Here is a 23,374-nt window from a genome sequence, read left to right as displayed (position 1 = left end):
AATGTGATAATCTTTATCAAAAGTAATTTTTGTTGGAAGAGAAAATTGCAGAATCTGAAGCAAGGATTAACTCTCAACAAATTAGTTTTGATGACAGAGGAAGTGCTTGTCTGGTTCGAGAAAAACGCATTGATGTTGATTTAACTGTTGCTCTTGATAAAATCAAGGTGTTGGAAGATGACTTGAAAAAGTTCAATATTAGTTCAAGAGAATTAACCAAAATGCTAAGAGCAAGTAAAAATCATCGTGATACACGAGGATTGGGCTATAAGGGAATAAATGCTCTGAGTATTAGCAAAGAGCTAAATTTTCCAAGGCTAGTGATTCTTCTCAACAAAAGGTTTCCACTGATGGAAAAAGTGAAATACCTTCATCGGTAGTTAAGGTTCAAAAGAGCAAAGTTTATCGACCTCCAAAATCAGCACACATAGATCGAGGTAAGAAAATTCCTTATGTTTGCCACTATTGTGGAAATAAAGGTGACCTGGAAAGGAGATGTCGTTTCCGTATAAGGAATGAAAAACTTCATGATGTTCTTGTTTGGGCATCACAAGAAGTTATGAAACCAAGATCACATGTTAAGGCTAATCCCCTTAACGCTACAGGTTGTAATTGTCCAACCTTTAGGAAAAGGAATCAGTGCTGTGATAAAAGATTTGTCTGTAAATTAAAGTCATACGAATCCTTTTCATAATCGTAATGGTTATCAAAAGGATAACTTCGTAAAGACGAAGACAAGATCCGATGCTCCCAATTGGAGAAAGACTAACTTGCAAAAGAACAGTCAATCCAATTCATTTCCGAGAAATCTAGAAGAGAGTAATGGGAAGAAGGTTCATATTGTTCCTAAACGCACTCGGAAGTGGGTACTAAAGAAAGCCAATGATCTTTGAGTGTGAAAAGGAATAATCTCCCAAAAAATTCCATGACTATGGAGAAGGCATTATCCATGGTGTTGGAACTTAATAGGTTCTTTGGAAAAATGAATTTGGATGTGAAATGTTCTAAAAGTGATCTCTTTCATGATAATCCAAAAGTGAAACAGAATAAGCCAAAAAAAAACAGATGGTGAAACATCCATAGTTACAGAAAAGTATGTTTTAGTCACTTGTGGTGAGAAAAACATTGCTCACCTCAACACAACTTGATTGTGTTGTAAGTGCATCCTCACCAAGGAATGAACTGTTAAGTACAAATCATCTTGTATGTGCATTACGAGTTTGTCTTTATGTGTAGGAAACTTCTTATGAGAATTTATTCTTGTGTTTTAAGAAGGATAACTAGGGTTTGGAATAGAAATTATTGTGAGTACACATAGGTATTGCCAACGATTTTCATCTTGCAACGTTTTTAGATTTATGTATTTAAATTCTAAAGTTTATTTGGAAGATGATTTTGCAGTATTAATATTTATTGGTTTTAGATATTACAAAAAAAAAATTGTTATGGGATATGTGTGTTTGCGTCCGTGAACTATGATTGTCCTATATATATCAAAAGTTAAGTCTATTGTGTCATTATGCAGATATTGATGGAAGATAAGATGAATTTTTGATTGCAAAGATTAGGCCTATTATATGTTTTTATGCAAATATTGATGAAAAATAGAATGAACCTTTGTATATTCCGTAGTATTGATCTTTCCCCGATCCACTTCTATGTGAATGTATTGTATGGTTCCGTAAGTTCCCTTATGTTGAGCATTTCCAATTAAATTAATCATGGGTTCTCTTGTGGTTAATTTAATTGAGTTTTCTGGATACAAATTCATGTTTCATGTGATTTGTTAAAGTCCAAAAAAATCCTTATTTTCTTGTGAAAGTAAGTTCGCTCTTGTTGTTCTTTCGGGAATGACATTTTATGGGGAGAGTTCTTATTTGAACTTGTGCTTAATTGCCCAATCTTTGTGGTGAGTGCGGCTGTGGAATATTGTCGGAGTTCTCTTGTATCTTTATAAACTCCTTGATGAATACAAGAAGTTTCGACTATGTGAAATCATTGAAACAAAGATGATATTCTCTTTTGGTCATGAAGTATCTGTATGGAAATTTCATTAGGATCCCACTAGTTTTCGTACCTTTGCCGATTTATATTGACAAAAAGGGGAAGAATTAATGTGTAGTTCATATGGTTTACGAATCATTATGTAAGGGGAAGTGGTTTTCATGTGAGATGAAGTATTAACAAAGGGGGAGTGATACATATCACCATAGTATTATTGTCGAAGTTGTGATACAATTGGACTTTAATGATGTGTAATAATACTATGACTAGGGGTGCACATACCCTATCCCTACCCGCCAGTGTTTTAACCGTATCCTACCTACCCACTATTTGGCGGGTAGGGTAACGGGTAAAGATTTCTTAACCGCCATTAGATGGGTAAAGCTCGAAATTATCTTACCCTACCCGCCTACCCGCCTCTTTATGTAACAACTTATAGTAGCCGTTGATATTTCTATTATTGATCATCTTTGTCGTTGGTTTCTATTAATCAACTCAACCAAAAAACTAAATTCATTTTCGTTTTCTTCTTCAAACGTCTCCTCTCTACACGGAAACTCCCAGAACCATAGATTGAAAATCCAGTTTGTTTCTCAATAATTAGAAATCAAAGTTAGAAATCGAAGAGGAACCTCACTCTCATATCGAAGATAGAAACTCACTGTCACAATTCATTCATCGTCCTAACAGAAATCAAAACGTATGTATCAGTAGAAATCTAAAGTAACCATTTCCATCGAGTATCTTTTTTTCCTCCAAACACAAGAGTTTCAGGCTTGCAGCTAAATTTTAGCTTTGGGGATTGTCAATTTTGGGTGCGAGAGATAAGGATCTCCCTTAGTGGTTTTGTTTTTAAAAATTTCTGCTGCCCTTCAATTGGTTAGTTATTTGATCAAGGTGTTGTAGATTGATTTCATTTTTTCAATTTATAACTTGGATAGGTCGTAATTACCATGATTGCATGTTTTCTTAATTTGTTTTAGGGAAATTAAATTAGGGTTCCTTATTTTTACATGAATTATGGGTTTCTTTGTTTTCTTGAAATGACCTAGTGTTGCCTCTGTTGTTCTTCTAGTACTGTTTTTTCATTAGGGTATGACTGATTTATGTGATTCCGTGCATACCCATCTTGAGATTTGATAAGCAGTAGCCATGACTATGTTAGGTTTCGGTTCAAGTTTTTGATTTTTTCAATTCCATTCTCAAAATCTGTGATGTTGAGTTTAGTTATTGTATAGTTAAAATTACTTAAACTGATTGTGTTCAGTTTCTCTCGCTGGTTATCAAATCTTGGCTGTAAAACCTTTAATGGATAAAATGCAAGTGTTATATGTTTCTGCCTAGTATTGTCCGAACTTTTGCTTTGGTGGTCGATGGATGAAAATGTGCATAAATCTGGAAAGGCTTGGAAAAACACATTATGTTGATTAATGATTTTTTTCATCAAAGTAATGGTTTATGTGGCTATAATAGATCCAAAATATATGTTATTTTGACTGGGGCGGAAAGTTTAGAAGGATTCATTTACTCTTCCATGTGGTTGTTCTTACACTAACCATTGTCGACCTTGGTGAACTGATGTGCGACATTAGAATTTACTACTTGCTTTGTAATTAACATTTATATTCCTGAATGCTTTGTAATTAGGATTACAGGTGTGCTGTCAGTTCAGTGGGTCCTGCAAACAAACGTTGGGAGTTCTCTTTCGAACCCAGAGTGAGTCTCTCTAAAAGATAGGATCATTCATAGAGTTGTAAATGTATTCTGATGTAAGCACCGACACGTCGTTAAGTTGTACGAGGTATCTTCTTTTTTCACTTTAAATTGGAAAATTTTTGTAAATGTTCAACATGCTTGGATCCTGATTCGACCCAATTGTGACATAGGGAAAAACTTGGGACATACTGAATCTTGACTCAACCGTTTATACTTCTTCTTCATGACCAAAACTATGCTTCAAGGTTCGTTAAGGGTTCTAGCAATTATGTCAATCAGAATGCTTGCTTGTATCTCTAGGTTGTCTCTATTTTACTTTAGTTTTTATTTTTTGTCATCTTTGTAAATGATATATTCTCTTGGTTTAGGTGACGGGAAGCAAGAAAAAGATTTTTATCGTTTTGGAGTTAGTCACCGGAGGGGATCTCTTTGAAAAAGTTGTAACTAGCGATAATTTATACTTGTCCCCCTGTACCATGATTTAGTCACCGGAGGTGAGACTTCATAACATATATCCATGAAGTCCCATGTACCATGATTAGGCGCATGGAGTCTGCTTTACCTTGAGAATTGAGAACTTGGTAATGATGGGAACACAAGGTCTAAGCGTTGAATTTAGATATATAGTTTCTCGACACGGTGCCAGTAGGGGTGTCTGGAACCAGCAAAAACACATCAATATGTGTGTAAATTAATTTACCACAGAGACTTAAAGGTTGATTTTCTGGAATGTGTTAATTTTGTAGAAATTAGGAAACTTCCGATCTACAAGATAGGATCATTCATAAGCTGTAAATGTATTTTGATGTAATCTGGAGTAAGTAATTGTATGTACATAATCCTTTTGGTGATACTATGCATGTGAAGGAGGTAAATGCATGAACACTAGTTCATTTAGGATATAGGTCTCACAGTGCAGAAGCAGTTTGTAAATTTAACTCTTTTCAAAGCCGATGGAATTAATACCGCATAGTAACTGGGAAATCAATCCTCACAGTACTAGTTTTATGCGCCTTAATTACACCTTTCTCTGTAATTAGCATTTATGTTCTTGGGTTTTTTTGCAATTTCTTGTACTGCATATTAAGACTATGAAATTTAATGTCGTTGGTTTTAATTTGTGCAGGCTTAGTGTGAGAAAACATGATTGAGATTACAGAAGAGATGTCAACGAGACCTCCTATTCCCTCTCAAGCTTAATCTCAATATATACAACGAAGGTCCAGTATTGTTGCATCTCCGCCACCTCCACCTCCACCATCTTCTCAACCTGAGGTCAGAGAAAGTAAGAAGCGGAAGAGGATGTCTTGGGTATGGGGGCATTTTACGACGAGTTTTGATGAAGATGGTATTAAATGGTGGAAGTGTAACCATTGTGAAGGCAAGATGCTTTTGTTTATTCATTTTTCCCTAGTTAGATTGGAAATACCATTGGGTACATATTTAGATAGGATGGCTCTTATTTGCTGTGTTGTTGCAAGATTTCTTTTTTGTTTTTTGGGAAGCATTTTTTGTATACACAGTCAAGGTAGTAACTAGTAACCAGAAAATCCAGAACACAGAAAAAAAATCGGTTATACCTGCCACCCTATCCTACCCGACCCGCCAATTAATGGGTCGGGTAGGATCTTACCCGTTTAGTGGCGGGTAGGGTGGCGGGTAAAAAGTTTCTTACCCGCCAGTTAGCGGTTAGGGTGGCGAAATAGGCCATATCCTACCCACCGTACCCGTTGTGCAGCCCTAACTATGACACTGTATAACAATGATCGAGAGCTACTGTTTTCTTGTTGTTATAAGCTATAGATCTTCAACAACTATGATGTTGAGTTGAACACGTTCTGAATCACTGGAGTACTTGGAAGTGACGAAGATTTCGAGTAATGTTGAAGAACCAAGGAAATCAATAATTTGGATGAGAAGCTACAAAGTTTATTTATTTTTTAATCCATATGTATTGATAGTTTTGTCACTAAAATTTGTCAAGTTTAGTTGTTAGAGCACTGCTTGGTCGAACTCGCAAGCGTTACTATCTCAAGATTGTTGTCAAGTTTAGTTGATAAACCTATAAATCTTGATTTCTAGTCTACTTATAGATAAGTCTCGGATTATGATAGAAAGTGTAGATGAGAATTAGACTTCACGATATTCATCGATTGAAGACAAAGAACTACTAAGTGGAGATTGTGGAACTTCATCAATAAAAGGTATGTGGAGATTTGAACTCATCTGTCACTCAACAGTCTATCTACCCTATCTCCTATTTGAGACAAAAGTCATATAGATATATAAACTTCGATTATACACATTTGATATTTCGAGTTGAGTTTAACTCCCTTACATATTTCTCAAAATATGTGTTGGTAAGCTTTCTCTTCAACCAAGTTCATCTTACATTCTTAACGAAAGTCAAAAGATGATCATGTGAAAATCGCCTTGTAACATCTTACATGATTTGTGTGAGACAGTCATTTGATGTAGACTCAGAATGTTTCGTATTGATCATTCGATCACTTGAAAATTGCTTTAAAGATAATAGTTTGTGTGAGACAGCTATTTTCGTCTTCCAAGAATATTTCAATGACTGAAATGGGAGTTTAAAACAAATAACCATAATTGGATATAGCATAGTATGCGTACTTGTATGCTAACTGTTGCATGTTATTCTAATTCCGGGAACCATAGGATGCATACCCGTATGCGTACTGGTTGGTTTAGTAAAAGTCCGGGAACTTAGTAGGCATACTGGTATGCGTACTGGCGTGGGGTTCAGTTCCGGGAATTTTTGCTAAGTCGAAAGGTATGCGTACCCGTTCGCATACTGGCGAACCCAAACTAAGTCTGGCCACTTAGGTATGCGTACCTGTTTGCATACTTGAGTAGGTTATGTTTTAAAATCGGTTTGTTGGTGAACTAATACATTTATATATTAAGGAACACAATCTTTTGCAAACTGTGGCTATAATGTTCATAAATTGATTCATGTGAATCAAAATCGATATTGCTTCAATTGTGTCTTGTATACTTCTATGAGAATATAAACAATTGAACAACTCTAGAACTAGTTTCATTTGAGTCATTTGAACTAGTTATGCATGGTTAAGATGAATATGGTTGATACGAAAGTGTTCATATGGCTAACTTCGGTTAACTATTGTTGAGCCAACAAGGTGCACACGTTTAGGTACGATTACTCATATCTAAATGAAGACACTTTTCATTTATGTGTAACAAGCTAAGCTCAATCTAACAGTTGAAATATATTAGCTTGAGTCTAATCAGGTTTTCATCTAATGGTTAATATTGATTACTTTGTTACCAAGGTAACATTGATTGCAAACCCTGATTTGAAGACTATAAAACTCTATCAACTGGGAAACCTAATCCCTATACCTCTTGTGTGATACTAGTTGAGACTAGAATCGATTCTCCTTTAACCTTTGGTTTTTCTAAAACCTTGTAGGTTAACGACTTGAAGAATTCATTGGGATTGTGAAGTCAGACCAACTATTTTCTTTGTAGTTGCGTGTTATGATCTTGTTGTTTTCTATCGTGATTGAGTACCATCTTCTCTAAGATTTGCTCAAGATTTAATCTCCGATAGGCAAGATAAAAAGTAGTCACAAACATCTTCGTCTCATCGTTTGTGATTCCACAATATCTTGTTTCGCTACCATACGATTAACATTATTATGAGGTGATTGATATTTCTAGGATGTTCTTCGGGAATATAAGTCCGGTATATCAATTGGTTCTTGTTCAACTTGATTTATCAAAACAAGGAACAAAGCTCATAGGTATATCTGTGGGAGACAGATTTAACTATTCTATGGACTTTTATGTGTGAGACAGATTGGTTTATCAAGTATTCGACTTTGGGTCGTAGCAACTCTTAGTTGTAGGTGAGATCATCTAAGAGAATTAATCAAGTGCGCAGAATCCGGCGTAGTTCTAGAGGCGTAAGGAACGTGACTGTACCTTGATCAGTGTGAGATTGGTTAAGACTAAACTATATTTCAGTCTGAAGTTAACTTGGAGTAGGCTAGTGTCTGTAGAGGCTTAATAGAATGTGACGTTCAAATCTTGACTAGGTCCCGGGGTTTTTCTGCGTTTTCAGTTTCCTCGTTAACAAAACTTCTGGTATCTATGTCATTTCTTTTTCACATTATATTTTCTATATAATTGAAATATCACAGGTTGTGCGTAAGTTCAATCAATTGTGAATCTAACCTTTGGTTGTCACTTGGATATTGGTTTTTGATACCGTCCAAGTTATTCCTTATATTCAATCGGGCTCGCAAATTCCTATTTGTTTTATTGCGGGTTAAATTGAGAAATACTAATGTAACTCTTTGTATACTTTTATTAAGATTGAGTCTGACTGTCTAGTTGATTCTCTTGAAAGTATATTGGAGTTAGTCCATACAACTTGCTAAGTGAAATATTGGGTGTGGTTGTTAGACCCCCACTTTTTCACTAAGAACCTCTACCCCAAAGGGTCTCACCAAACCGTAAAAATGTGGATCAATTTCGAGCAATAACGAAACTTGACCCCAACTTCTACTTTCGTTAGCATATCAGCTGGATTGTCTTTGGTATCTATCTTCACACGTAGAATGTCTTCTTCTTCCAGAATTTCTCTTACAAAGTGAAATCGAACATCTATGTATTTGGTTCTAGCAATATGCACTTGATTCTTAGCCAAGTAAATTGCACTAAGACAATCACAATGCACATACATCATGTTCGTGCACAACACCCAAATCATCGAGCAAACCTTGTAACCATATAGCTGGGTTTCCGTTGGGTACACCCGATTAGGACCCGATATTAATCGGTTCCTAATCGGATCTACCCGTCGGGTACCAAATCTACTAATGGGTCTAATATTACTACCCGGAACCGGACGCGTTACGTACGGGTCCGTTTCGGTTCCGAGTAATTGGGTACCCATTGACAACCCTACAGTAAAATAATTAACAAATGATGTTGTTGTTGGTCTAATTTTAAGAAATCATGCAGGTAATGCAATAAACCCTGAATGGGCTGAAGCTAAAGCGTTATCAGAATGCAGGTAATGCAATAAACCCTGAATGGGCTGAAGCTAAAGCGTTATCAGAAGTGGCACTTTGGACAACAAATAAATTGTATTTGGAGGGTGACTGTCAAAATGTTATCACTGCTTTGAACCATGGAGACAACAATAAATTTCATTATCTATTGTAGTAATATTTTGAATTCTTTTGTAACTTAAAAATGCAGTCATATGTTGGTATAGATGGTATTTCAACTGAAAAATGGGCAAACAATATCTATGCTTGGATAACACCATGTATCCATAGGAAAAAAAAAAGGATTTTGAACTAAAGCTCATATTTTTACCCCGTTCCTTTGATTCCTTCCTCCAACAAAAAAGTGCGACTATTTTGTCTTGCCTCACTCATCTTATTGTGAGTCTACATCTGAAAGACCATTCTCGAGAGCACGAACCAGGTTTTCAAAGTAAGTCCCGGTAGCTTTGGTCAGTTGAAGTAGCTTTATACGGAAAGGGTTGAGTGCATCATTAATTTTCCGGGTTGAATTCTTTGGTTGCATTATTTTCCTTAAGAAATGATTTTAATTCCTGTTCTGCACATTGATGGAGCCTTTCCAACCGAGACTCAGCTTCACCTTGCAAATACCTAAACAAGTTTTTCTTTGCACAGTCACTTTCAGGTATGTAATACCCATAGACACACGTCCACTTTAGAACACGCCTGCATTCGATGATCTGTCACCAAGCATCTATAATAAACTTAAACTGCGTATCAGGCTTGTTATATCTGTAGCCAAGGTTCGCCAAATCCTCGGATAGCATTTTCTTCAAGCTTTCAATTGCCTTTAGCCTTGACTACTGGTTTTCAACAAATCTTTCGTAGAAAAAAGAATATTTATCCAAGTAATCTTTAGCCTTTTTCTTTATTTCCTCTTCCTCATCATATGCTCCCTTTGCTTTAGCTTTTTTCATAGACATTACAGGAATCATAATCACCCGTATCCTCATCATGAGCTGACCATTTACCTAGGCAGAGCCAGCAGAACTCAAATCCGCAAAAGCATGTCATATGCATACAGCCTTCGTATTTCTGAATTGGTCGTTTGCACTTTCGACAAGATTTTGAGTTGGCTAATATCCAAGTCACGTTTTCAGATTCATTACTATTCTGCATTGCCCACTTTCCCGCAGTGTCGCAGTCAACTGGACGATGTGCATCGTCAAGGCAATTCCAGCAAAATTTATGTTCTCTATTGCAGACAACATCGTAGCTTGAACCATCAGGAAGGAAGTCAACAGCATACTCGCAGCCTGGACCGGGGCACCATTTGATTGTTCTCTGATTTTCGAAGTAAGATCTTAAAAGATAAGAATAATACTTGTCCTTATCTTTATCAGAAACCAATTCATTAATCATGTCTTGACCAACAGCAACAGCACAAGATGGTTCTGGACATCGCATCTTTAAACATCCAGGTCCTTCATTAATCTTTATGCTAACATGCTGTGTCCAGCATGGATTACAAAAGAGATGACCACATGTAGTAGCAGACATACCATCACAACGGAAATCGTCAGAGCAGATCGGACACTGGATTGTATTCTCCGCGGACTTAGTTGGAACTAACTGGTTCTCTAACAACCCAACATCCTTGCGAACTTTTTCTTCGTTCACGATCCATGCATCCATCGCTTCATTAACATACCAGTTGTAGTGCCGTCGCAAGATGGTTGCTGATTCTCTTGTAATGGAAAGCCCCACAGATGTGTGTGTGATGTCTTCTTCCTGTCGCTTACGTATCTCTTTCTCCAGTAATATTAATCTCCCGAGAAACCTAGAAAAGTGTCACTGTAGAATGAGAGTTGGTCAGTACGTAATTATGGAACCCATTAGGTAAAAAAGGGTAAACCAATCAGCCGCAACAAGACGTTGATATAAAGCAGAGGTAACTGGTAGAGAGACAACAAAAAGTCTTTTGTACTGGCCCTGGAGAACTGACATGCAAAATTGGCGAATACCGTAGAAAATTAGAAAAAAGGTTTGTGCTTAATTAACCAAACTAGTCATTCTAAGAATTTTATTTGAGCCAAAAACAGTGCGTTTATCAGCTTCAAATGACGAAGAACGAATATGGGCCTAAATTTCTCCACCCATGGTTAAAACAGCAAAGACAACCTAAGCTCCCTTTTGATTGAAGAGTTTAAGAGAAAAAAACTAGTCCGACCTACCGGATTCGAACCAGTGACCTCTGCTTTAGAAAAAAGGTTTGTGCTTAATTAACCAAACTAGTCATTTTAAGAATTTTATTTGAGCCAAAAACAGTGCGTTTATCAGCTTCAAATGACGAAGAACGAATATGGGCCTAAATTTCTCCACCCATGGTTAAAACAGCAAAGACAACCTAAGCTCCCTTTTGATTGAAGAGTTTAAGAGAAAAAAACTAGTCCGACCTACCGGATTCGAACCAGTGACCTAAGGATTAAGCTGCCAACTACTACAGTCCTCCGCTCTACCAACTGAGCTAAGATCGGACACTGTTCAATTCCAGGAATTACCATTTATATTTTTCTTAGGTGAGATTCTGCTTCTTGTCTCTAGATTATATATCTGACATGAGTGGGATACATACTCAGACATAGCTCTACCAGAAGTGACTATTCTGAAAATGACAGATAGCCGCAACAATGATTATTCAAAGAGGCTGATTTCAAACAAGACTACCTATAAGGCTTGTCATTCCTGGCACGTCTAGTACTAGGAAACATACTGTACCCATACAATAATGTTAGTTTCTGTGGCATGCTGTATACCCTTCTCGCAGAAGAACCTCACAATAAGCATAAAACATACAAGTAAAGGGTAGTGCAAAACTTCAGCCGAGTCATTATTTCGGTTGGCCAGAAAAAGACTCGGATATGCAGAAACATATATGTGCACGATCCTCATTAAAAGGTAAACAATTAGTACCTGATAAAGAAGTAAACAAGAAAGAGAAAAGAGAAAAAAAGAAATAATTCTGGTTATGTGAAACTGTTAGAATACGGGCATCCAACTCAAAATCAATTGGCAATGAGTGGAGAGGCTCTAATAGATTATAAACCGCAGGATTTTAAATAACCCAAGTACCCAACCATGTGGGACTAATAATCTCAATACGCCCCCTCACGTGTAGCCTCGGCAGGTCTTACAAACACGTGGACAATTAAATCGGGTGACGCGGAGTAAAGGTGCGGTCAACTGACTCGACACAAATAGCCTGCTCTGATACCATGTTAGATTACGGGCATCCAACTCAAAACCAATTGGCAATGAGTGGAGAGGCCCTAATAGATTATAAACTGCAGGATCTTAAATAACCCAACCATGTGGGACTAATAATCTCAACAGAAACCCTTACCTCTTTATCGGCTTCTTCTGTTGTTGGAAAATCTGGATGCCCTTCTCGCAAAGGAAAACATGTAAGCAAAAGGTAGTCAAAAATTTAAGCTGAGTCATTAGGTTGAATACAATTTACAAACTGTGTTCTCAATGACTCAGATCTGCGCACACAAATACACATGCTTGTACTTGACTTCCCCAGCAAAAAGAAATCTAACGTTTCCCTTAGATTAAAGAGTTTAGAGATAAAAAATGATTCCGACCTACCTGATTTGAACCAGTGACCTAAGGATTAAGCTGCAAACTACTACAGTCCTCCGCTCTACCAACTGAGCTAAGGTCGGACACTGCTCAATTTGAGGAGTTATCGTATATAAGCATTCTGCCTCTTGTGTCTAGGTCTATATATCTGACATGAGTGGGATGCATACTCGGACATAGCTCTAACATAAGTGACTATTCTGAAAATGACGTTTAGCGTTTGCAATTGATTATTCAAAGAGGCTGATTATAAACAGGACTACCTATAAGGCTTGTCATGACCTGGGCCGCCTGGCACATTTAGTACTTGGCAAAATACGATACATTTGTACCCATACAATAAGGTTAGTTTCTGTGGCATGATTCTGTATGGATGTACATATGCAACACCTAAATTTCGTATCTGAGCAATAGAGAGCAATAACCTAAGCAAATCACATAACAGAGTCTAAACAAATAAGAGAAATACGGTTACATGGAGATTTTATATGTATAGTTGATTTAATCGACAAACAAACCTGTACCATTGTCCCATATAGCGTCATTTCTAATTTTTCTATAATCCAAAATAATATGCGTTGTGGTTATGTGAAACCCTTACCTCTTTATAGACTTCTACCGTTGTTGGGAATCTGTAAACCCTTCTCGCAAAGAGCCTCGCAACAAGCATAAAACACGCAAGTAAAGGGTACGTAGTGCAAAACTCAGTTGAGTCATTATTTCGGTTGGCCAAAATTTCAAACTGTGATAAAGACTGGGATGTACAGAAACAAATATACGTGCTCGTTTCTCACTACAACATAAACAATTAGTACCTGATAAAAGAAGTTAGGGTTTCAAAATTGTCAACAAACAACATTGCGCCACTGTTTCACTAATCAATTTTGAAAGGTAGAAATAGATGAATGTTTCAATAGTAGGAAAGATTGCAATATGAACATCTGAGTCCGTACCTCTGGCTTACTCTCCCGAGGAACCTAGTAGAGCGTAACTGTATGTATGTGAATCGCAGGTCAGTAACTACTAAACCCTTAAGGTTTAAAAAAAAAACAGAGTAAATAAATCACAATAAAAACAAGAAGTTGATATCAGGCAGATTTTACTGGTACAGTCGGCCGAAAACTTCACTAAGAAAGTAAATCCAACAAAAGCCTATCAGCTAGAATCATACAAACATTACTTCAGTGAAGGTCTCAAACAAGAGCAGTACAGCTACATGGAGTTGACCTTATCTAACACTTCGAAAGTTGCATGATATTTCCACTGAAAAGCTGCAAATTTTGGTTGTATGAAACATTCAATTAGTTCCACAGGAGCGTAAACATCCCAATCCATTGGTAAAACAGGAGGTGAAACAAACATAGGGTTGTAGTGAAGTTGCACAGGTCTGGGACAGTGAAAAACCAAAAATTAGTCTCCTTCACCAAATGGGGTTCCAACCCAAGGACGGCATCTACTTGTTGAGGGTGACAGTGAATTGTGGTGATGTCTTTGGCAGTTCAAATTCAAAAGCAATTTTGTTTTTTTCTAACAATCTCAATAAAAGACTATCTGGATAGAAATTTTTTATAACCAATTACCTGCCTGCTTTGGAAACTAACTAGTAAGCAGCTTTGCAATTGACTTCCCTGGTGGGAAAAAATCCAACAACAGGATCAAGAAAAACTATACGATTGAAATTTCGATTTGAGATAAAAAAATATGACTCCGACCTACCGGATTCGAACCAGTGACCTAAGGATTAAGCTACAATCCTCCGCTCTACCAACTGAGCTATGGTTGGAATACTTTTCAATTTGAGGAATTATTATATTTAACTAACTAGGTGGCTTTGTCTCTGGGGCTTTGTTTCTAAGGCCATATTATATTCAACTAACTGAGTATCATGACATAGCCCCTTCTCAGATTCTTTATGACACGATCTGATAAGACTGCAAGTGATTATTCAAAGAGCCTAAACTTGTCATGGCATGTCACATCCGCACATCTATTACCAGGCAGATATGGTACATTTGTACCCATACACTGAATGGATGTCCATCTGCAACACCCAAATTTCATACCTGTGCTCATGCACCTTTACGTTCATGATCTTGCCAGTTTAGCAGATATCTAAGCAAATTTCACAACAAACACTAAATAAACAACAAGAGAAGCATGGTTACATGGAGTTGACCATTATTTTACACTTCGAAAGTTGCATGACATTTCCAACAAAAGTAGCAAAATGTTGGTTGTGTGAAGCATTTCAATCCATATCTCTGGAGCAAAACTATCGCAACCCTTATGTAAAACAGTAGGAGACTCAAACATAGAGAAGTAGCAATCCTAGTTGTAGCTTTTGTCAATCGAAAAAGGTTTGTATAAAGACAACAATCCGAATAAGCAAATTCGTCTAATCACATCAATTTTCCCATTATAATGCCCTAAAACTAGAATGGGTTTACTTCTAATTTCTTGGGCCAGTAAATGCAAAGCTCACAACAACACAAACATAGACATGATTTTTTATAAAAATAACAAAAAAGGAACCTGAATTGTGCATATCCCTGAGCATAGACAAATAGAAACTGGAATTAATTACCTGATGCCCTCGTTTTCAGTTTCCTCAAACATGATTTAATACCACCAGAAATTGCTGGAGTTCCGATTTGGAGACTCAGAGAGAGGGATTTTGAATTGAAACTGGTGCTATCCAAAATTATAAAAAACCTAATTTCACAAGCACCAAATTGAAAAGCCCTAAAAAATCCCCAAATACATCAAATAAGAACAACCATTGAGCAATTATAACACCAAAACAGAGTTAATTAGAAAAGGTTTGATGATATTATACCTTCATCTTCACTGTTTCTTCACTAAAAGAAACTACTCGCTCACTGGCTTGTTAGTGTTTGCACAGAAGGATAGGATACTCAATCGATTTCTTAAGGATACAAAAGAAAACCCTAATCCTTGATTGATTAAACCCTAACAAAGTAGTGGCGGGAGATTTCAGAGATCAGATGGAAGAAACTTGTTTCGGATTAAATGAGCAATAAGGGCGTTCCCGTCTCTTTAAACTACATTTACTTTCCACCTGTACTTCCACCTGGAACATACCGCAGTGTTAGCGTGGTCCTACTAGTTAACTTTGGGGACCGTCGAATATAGATGGTAGCGCATATTTGAAAACCGGCCTAACAACTTGTGATAGATCTAACCGAAATCCGAAAGCCTTTATGTCCGGGAACAAGTCCCGGGTAAGGCTAGAGATCATCGCGTAAAGATTTATCTTATAGAGGAAGTACGGTTAGAAGTTTTTACGCCTAGAAGCAACTTGGACAAAGACAAGAAAATTGCATCCCACGAAAATTTAAGCGAATTGCACAACTTAGTTAAAGAGAAATACAATTACCAGCTATCTGAGTTCAAAACTCGTCTAAATGGAGATTTGAAGTTTTCTTTCTTTGCCGAGCTACCTAGGCTCAGGTGCAGTAAAATCTTAAGAACATTTAAACTTAAATATTCTCTTCGTTTTTAAAAAATACTAGATTTGTGCCCGTGCGACGCAACGGGCGGGCTTAACTTCACCTTACGCATCTATACAGATCAAAGGTTTCTTCACTGTCAAAATTGATAATTGCCCGTTTATATGAAAATTGATAGTTGTCTGTGCTTTTCTCATGGCTTTTTGTTATAACCTTAAGCAATATTCTTTTCCGTTTTAATAAAACAATAATTCAAATTGATAGTTGCATGTGTGTCTTTTTGTTATTATTTTCCTTCTGAATAAAACATTGATGAAAATTGATAGCTGCTCGTGCCTTTTGTTATTATAATTTTCCTAAATAAATTGATAGTTGTCTGTGTCATTTGTCACATTTCTTTTTTCAAAAAAAAAAGAAAGAAAAGAATGATGACGAAAATTGATAGTTGCCCATGTTTTTTTGTTGTACCCTCCAGTAAATCTCTTTTTTTTTTATTACTATTCTTCTTCTGAATAAAATGATAACAAAATTGATAGTAGCCCGTGCCTTTTTATTGTCTTCTTTTTTCTCTAAATAAAATGATAATGGAAATTGATAGATGCCCGTGTCTTTATGTTATATTCACAAGCATGACTTTTTTTCAGTAGTAGCCCTACAACACGTAGCTTCGGTATAGTTCTGCATTACATCTATCATAATAGTCACCTTAAGTGATGTTGGTTTGGTAAGTACAGGTGATGAGTGCCAAATATTGTATATATTTATCCCTTTTTGTTGGCATTTAACTCATCTTTTGTGCATTAATACTACATTTTATCCCATATTCTGTATTTTCATTGTTTTCAAGAATAAATATTTTTCTTACTTAATTTTGCATTTTTAGGTAATAAATAAAGTCTGGATGAATTGCGGAGCGGAAAAGAGCTGAAGAGTGGTGAAAAGCCGGAAGAAATTACGCAAGGAAGCCGCAAAGAATGGTGCGCACAAGACCAAAAGGCTAGAAGTGGGCTTGAAGAGGAAGAATTGTTCTTAAAGAAGATATGGGCTTGGCATACACAAGGCCCAAAACCCTTACCCAAACCCATTTTCTATATCCAAGCCCGTCTCGGATTTCAGCCGTCAGATCGAAGCATTTCAGCATCCTACGGTCGCTCCATCATCGCACATCAAACTCCGAAGCCCCCGCTTTACATCACAACACCCATCTCCATCTTGGGTCGTCCGTTTTGCTACATCCCTTCATCCGACGGTCGCTACACGCTTACCTCCGTATCGCCGTTGGATCCACCTACCATCTTCCCATCCATCGCTCCTTGTCGCAGATCATCAAACCTCGCTGAACCCGCCTAACACCCAAGTATCGAACACCCTATACCCAGCCAAACGCACCTTTCTTCTTTCTTCTCCATCTATTCTTCCTTCAGAACCCGTACCACCACCATGTCCGTCTCCATCACCACCATCTTCTCCCCAAATCACTCCACCATCTACGCCACCAAACCAACCCTAAACCTAAGCCCATCATCACCATCACGTGCTATCTCTTTATCAACCACTAATTTCTCCAATTTCTCATCTCTCTTCTCACTGAAACCCTAGGTGAGAAATTGGGGATATAAGTGATGTTAAAGCAACAATTGGAGCATGAGATGAACGAGAAGAAGTAATTGGAGAGTGGGTCGACGAGATGGAGTGAGTATCTCAACACATTAGGTAAATCAATTTTACCTAATTTTCTGTTTTTGGGGAAAAGGGGTTGGAACCCTAATTCTGATAGGGGGAGTATATATTTGTAATGTTTTGTGTGAGAGAAGGGGGGGGGGGGATGATCTCTGGACTAGCCAGGAGAGAATTAGAACAAATTTTATGCAATTTCAATTCCAGTTCTCTTATCACAGTTGATAGTTGAATGCTATGTGTGTGTGTTTGAACTATTTTGTTTGATGAATGATGTTGTTATACTTATGTTGAGCATGAGATAAGTAGCACTAAGCTAAGGCTCAGTTGAAGCCTTGTGCACTGTCAATTGACAAGTTGCTAGGATAGTTATCCTGATGTGTGTTTTGATTGAGCAATGGGAAGAGACTAATGCTCTTAGTGCCTGTGATTGATTGTACTGTCAAAAGACAGTCAATGCTAGGGGCAACCTAGTGAGCAAATTAGTCTTCCTCCCATTCTAGATGTATGCATAGGATTTTTAACTCAACCTAGAAACATGTTGTTTGATTAGGACACAAGGTGGATCCTAAGCCTTGGCTTAACCACAAATCCCTTTGCAGTCACTTAATTTCAGTTCTATTTTGTTCCCTGCTAAATTTACTGTTTTTCTTTCCTGTTTTCCTTGCAATTTGTAGCTGTTGTGCACTGAAGTCAGTGCACAATCTCACCTCTGCCCTTGGCTTCCAAGCCTTGGTTCTTAGCTGTTTTCTTTGCTGCTTTGCTTTACCTTGCTGCTTTGGTTCTTTACTTCTGCCACTTTGTATGCCATATTGCTTTGTCCTGCTCACTGCCATAGTGCTTTACACCCATTGATAGCTTAGGAAAATTCTTGTATGCTCCCGCTCCCTGTGGACTAACTCTTTCTTATCCCTATATTATAAAGCTTGACCTTGTATACTTGCAAGTTTTGTGTGTTTTCCATTCCACACCAAGTTTTTGGCGCCGCTGCCGGGGAGTGGTGTTGCCACTACTGAGTTCCATTAGCATCTCTGCCTTGCAATCATTGCAGGCCTGCTTCACTATCATTGCAACCCTCTGCTTGCAATCATTGCAGCAGATCATTGCATACTTGCCTGCAATCATTGCACTACAATGATTGCACTGTGATCATTGCAGGGTTGGCCTGACTATTTTTGCACTCTGTGATCATTGCAGGTACCACCTTGGCTGTGCTGCTGCTGGTGGTGCCTTCTCTGCCAAAGCCTGCTGCTGCCAACTGAAGCTGTCAACTGGGCTCGCCTATTTCTGTTGCTGCCGGGCTTGTGCACCCTCTGCTGCTGGGCTCTGTTCCAACCTTTGTTGCTGGGCTTGAACCAACTGAGCTGGGCTTAGTAATCTCAATTTCGCTGGGCTTGCAACTTCTGCTCCTGGGCTTGCCTTTTCTGCTGGGCTTCGCTGCAGATTCTGCTGGGCCTGTGTTGCTGAGTCACTTCAATTGCTGCTGGGCTTGAGCGTGAGCTGCTTAGGACGATCCTAAAGCCCAACTGGGCTGTGCAACTAAAAGGGGACTAAAAGCCTATTTTTGGGCTTCCCTCCAAAAACCAAGTAAGCCTAACCCATGAGTTAACCCACTTGGGCCTCATTTAAATTCAAATTCGGGCTTGTAATAATTAATTTAATTATTTATTTGGGATTGTAATAATTTTTATTTATTTTCTTTTTCTTTTTTTTTTTTTATATTTGGGACTGTAATTATTTTTTTTTTTTTTCTTTTATTTTTCTTTTTCTTTTATGGGCTTGTCTTAATTATTATTATTGTTTTTATTTTCTTTTATGAGTTGTGCTAATTTATGCTAGGTTTAGTTCAAAAATTTTCCAAAGCCCAATTTTAAACCAAAAACAAAATCCCTTGTTAGTCCAACACCCATTCAAAACCAAATCTTCATAACCCTTGTGGGCCAAATTGTTTCCGATTGCTCTGTCTGACCAACATGTTAGTTAAGGTACCTACTAGGACATGATTGTGACCTACAGAGACCAGACAAACAGACTTGTTAGAATTAACCCAGACGAACCTATCGAAATTCTAAGTTCTGAGGGAGACAGTCCAGATCAACCAGAAACAATGGGAGAACCCCGTACCCTCAAGGATTATATGTACCCAACTAGAGCCAGTCAACCTTCTTGTATTGTGCTACCCGAGGCTAATGGCCATTATGAGCTGAAATCAAGCACAATACAGATGCTTCCTATTTTTAGAGGTGTTGAGAATGAAAACCCGTACCACCACGTGAGAGAATTCGAGGAAATTTGTGGAACTCTGCGTTTCACTCAAATGTCCGACGAAACCCTAAAGTTAAGGCTTTTTCCTTTCTCCCTGAAAGATAAGGCAAAGGCCTGGCTCTATGCTTTACAGCCTCAATCCATCATGACATGGGATGACCTCATAAAGGAGTTTTTCAAAAAGTTTTTCCCGAACCACAAGACTGCGACAATTCGTCAAAGTCTGAATAGCTTTGTGCAATTAGAAGGTGAGACCTTAGCTAGATACCTGGAGAGATTCAATGAATTATTGCTCCAATGTCCCCATCATGGTTTTGAAAAATGGAGACTTGTGCAAATTTTGTATGAAGGTCTAGATGTGTCCACCCGAACAACGGTTGAGTCGATGTGTAATGGTCTATTCGTAGACAAAACTGCTGATGCGTCTTGGGACTTCTTGATTGAAGTAGCTGAAAAGACGCAACAGTGGGAATCCATCCGTGAAACCAGAAAGACTACATCCGAAGCAAAGGCTTTTAGGATTGAAGCGGATTTCGAGGGAAGAGCAAACATGGCATCAATAGTTAGGAGATTAGAAGAGTTAGAACTACATAAAAATTCAAAACCTTCCACCACTACTCTCCGAGAACATGTCGCTTCGTCTGTTTGTGCGCTTGTAACGACCCCAACCATCAATTCCAAAATTGTCCCGATTTGCTTGCAGTCCAGGAATCTAGGCTTGAACAGGCACATGCCATGTTTCAAAAACCAGAGCATAACCCTTATTCACAGACCTACAATCCAGGATGGAGAAACCACCCTAACTTTTCATGGTCAAAAGGACCCACTCAGGGAGGACCATCTCAACCCAATCAGAGCTATCAAAACAATCAGGGATATCAGAACAATCAAGGTTATCAACACCCGAGAAACCCTCAACAACAATCAAACTCTCAACAACAATCATATCCTCAACACAATACCGACAAGAGATTATCCACCCTAGAGGAAATGTTCCAGAGTTTGATGCAAAGTCAGAAAAATCTAGATCAAAAGATGGATCAAATGTGTGAGAGAGAAAAGGGTAAACTTCCGAGCCAACCCCAACAAAATCCAAAGAGGATATTTCAAACAGGCACAACATCCTGCACTGAAACCTCACCCGATCAAATCCATGCCATTACCACCCTCCGAAGTGGTAAAGTCATCGAGAACAACGTGGGCGAACCTAATGAATCTGATACAAATTCCACGCTGTCTCCACAACCCCAGAAAACCAAAGAACCTGAGCAAGTTGGAAAATCTGACAATTCTACTGCTGTGAATGTCCCTTTGCCAACTCATTCTGTTGCCCCATTTCCTCAAAGATTGATCTATCAACAGAAAAGTACCCATTACAATGAGATGTTAGATCTGTTCAAGAGAGTCAACATCAACATTCCTTTTCTTGAAGCAATCAAGCAAATCCCTGCTTATGCCAAATTCCTCAAAGACTTGTGTACTCAAAAGCGCAAGCTCAATGTGCAAAAACGTGCTTTCTTAGCTGAGCAGGTGAGTTCCATCATTCTGAACAAAACTCCACCCAAGTTTAGGGATCCAGGATGTCCAACAATTTCTTGCACTATAGGAGAACACACGGTCAATAAAGCGTTATTAGACCTAGGTGCAAGTGTTAACCTACTGCCATATTCTGTTTATGAGCAGTTAGGTCTTGGGGAGTTGAAACCAACATCTATCACTCTACAACTGGCAGACCGATCTGTCAAGATTCCTCGTGGAGTGGTCGAAGACGTTTTGATCAAGGTTGACAAATTCTATTTTCCCGTAGACTTCATTGTCTTAGACACTCAACCTGTACAAAACCCAGACTGTCACATTCCTGTCATCTTAGGACGTCCTTTCTTGGCTACGTCCAACGCGATCATTAATTGTCGTAATGGAGTGTTGAAACTGTCTTTTGGTAACATGACGGTAGAATTGAATGTGTTCGATATTAGTCAACAACCTGTGAATCTTGATGATGATGATGTGCATGAAGTTAATATGATTGAAGGATTAATGCAAGATTCGTTGACTAACATTCTATCCGTCGACCCCTTTCAAGCATGTATGGAGAACTTTAACCCAGATTCCTATGATGATGCATACTGTAGTGACGTCCTATCTCTGCTCGAATCTGTACCTCAAATGGACGTCACTGAAAGGAAATATGAAGTGGAACCACCCTTACTCTCTGATTCCAAGCTTATTCCATCCATTGTTGAGCCACCCAAGCTTGAATTGAAAACATTGCCTAGTACGTTGAAGTACGCATTCCTAGGTTCTTCTGATACTTTACCGTCATTATTTCATCATGTTTAGACACGGAACAGGAAAGTAAGCTTTTAGAAGTACTTAAGGAACACAAAGAGGCCTTAGGATGGACCATCTCAGATCTCAAAGGAATTAGTCCCACCATTTGCATGCACCACATTAACCTTGAAGAGAATGCCAAACCATCTAGGGAAATGCAAAGGAGACTTAATCCTAACATGAGAGATGTAGTCAAAGGAGAGATCCTGAAACTACTTGATGCGGGTATCATATACCCAATTCCCGATAGCAAATGGGTTAGTCCCATTCAAGTTGTGCCTAAGAAGTCAGGCATTACTGTAGTTCAGAACGACAAGAATGAATTAGTCCCTACTCGTACAACCACAGGATGGCGAGTATGCATCGACTACAGGAAGTTGAACACAGTAACAAGGAAGATCACTTCCCGCTCCCTTTCATTGACCAAATGCTAGAACGTGTGTCTGGACACAGTCACTACTGTTTTCTAGATGGCTTTTCCGGTTATAACCAAATTCACATTGCTCCGAAGATCAGGAAAAAACTACATTCACGTGTCCATTTGGGACGTTTGCTTATAGACGTATGCCCTTCGGGTTGTGTAATGCACCTGCTACTTTTCAGCGTTGCATGATGAGCATTTTTTCTGACATGATAGATAGTTTTCTCGAGATCTTTATGGATGATTTCTCTGTTTTTGGTTCCTCGTTTGACGAATGTTTGAAGCATCTTGCCCTCGTGATATCCAGATGTAAAGAAAAGAACCTTGTTCTAAATTGGGAAAAATGCCATTTTATGGTGAATTCAGGAATAGTTCTAGGACACATCATCTCAGAAAAAGGAATTGAAGTGGATAAAGCTAAAGTTGACCTCATTCAACATCTACCACAACCTTGCTCTGTGAAGGAGATCAGATCATTTCTAGGTCATGCTGGTTTTTACCGGCGATTCATCAAAGATTTCAGCAAAATCTCCAGACCTCTGTGCAGTCTTCTCTCCAAAGATGTTGCCTTCAATTTCGATGCTGCTTGTGTGAAGGCATGGGAGGAATTAAAAACCCTTCTCACCACCGCTCCTATAGTCCGACCACCCGATTGGAAGCTTCCGTTCGAACTTATGTGTGATGCCTCTGATTATGCTGTTGGTGCTGTTTTAGGACAGCGAGTTGATAGACTACCATATGTGATATACTATGCTAGCAAAACCCTTAATGATGCCCAACTCAATTATTCAACTACCGAGAAGGAATTGCTTGCCGTC

At 38.3% G+C, this 23,374-nt stretch overlaps 3 non-coding genes and 1 pseudogene across 3 annotated transcripts; all 4 read right to left on the bottom strand.

Annotated features, from left to right (window-relative positions):
• Nucleotides 1–8,947: 8,947 nt before the first annotated feature.
• LOC113342815 lies at nt 8,948–15,405 on the bottom strand (annotated as a pseudogene).
• Nucleotides 11,198–11,284, bottom strand: TRNAY-GUA. The gene is given in 2 exon segments: nt 11,198–11,233; nt 11,248–11,284. It is a non-coding gene; the product is annotated as a tRNA-Tyr (tRNA).
• TRNAY-GUA lies at nt 12,389–12,475 on the bottom strand. The gene is given in 2 exon segments: nt 12,389–12,424; nt 12,439–12,475. It is a non-coding gene; the product is annotated as a tRNA-Tyr (tRNA).
• On the bottom strand, nt 14,099–14,175 carry TRNAY-GUA. Its single transcript has one exon. It is a non-coding gene; the product is annotated as a tRNA-Tyr (tRNA).
• Nucleotides 15,406–23,374: the final 7,969 nt, after the last annotated feature.

The sequence above is a fragment of the Papaver somniferum genome, unplaced genomic scaffold, assembly GCF_003573695.1.
Source record: "Papaver somniferum cultivar HN1 unplaced genomic scaffold, ASM357369v1 unplaced-scaffold_48, whole genome shotgun sequence".
Lineage (NCBI taxonomy): Eukaryota > Viridiplantae > Streptophyta > Magnoliopsida > Ranunculales > Papaveraceae > Papaver > Papaver somniferum.
The sequence above is the reverse complement of the archived record's forward strand: the minus strand, read 5'-3'. Positions and strand labels throughout refer to the sequence as shown.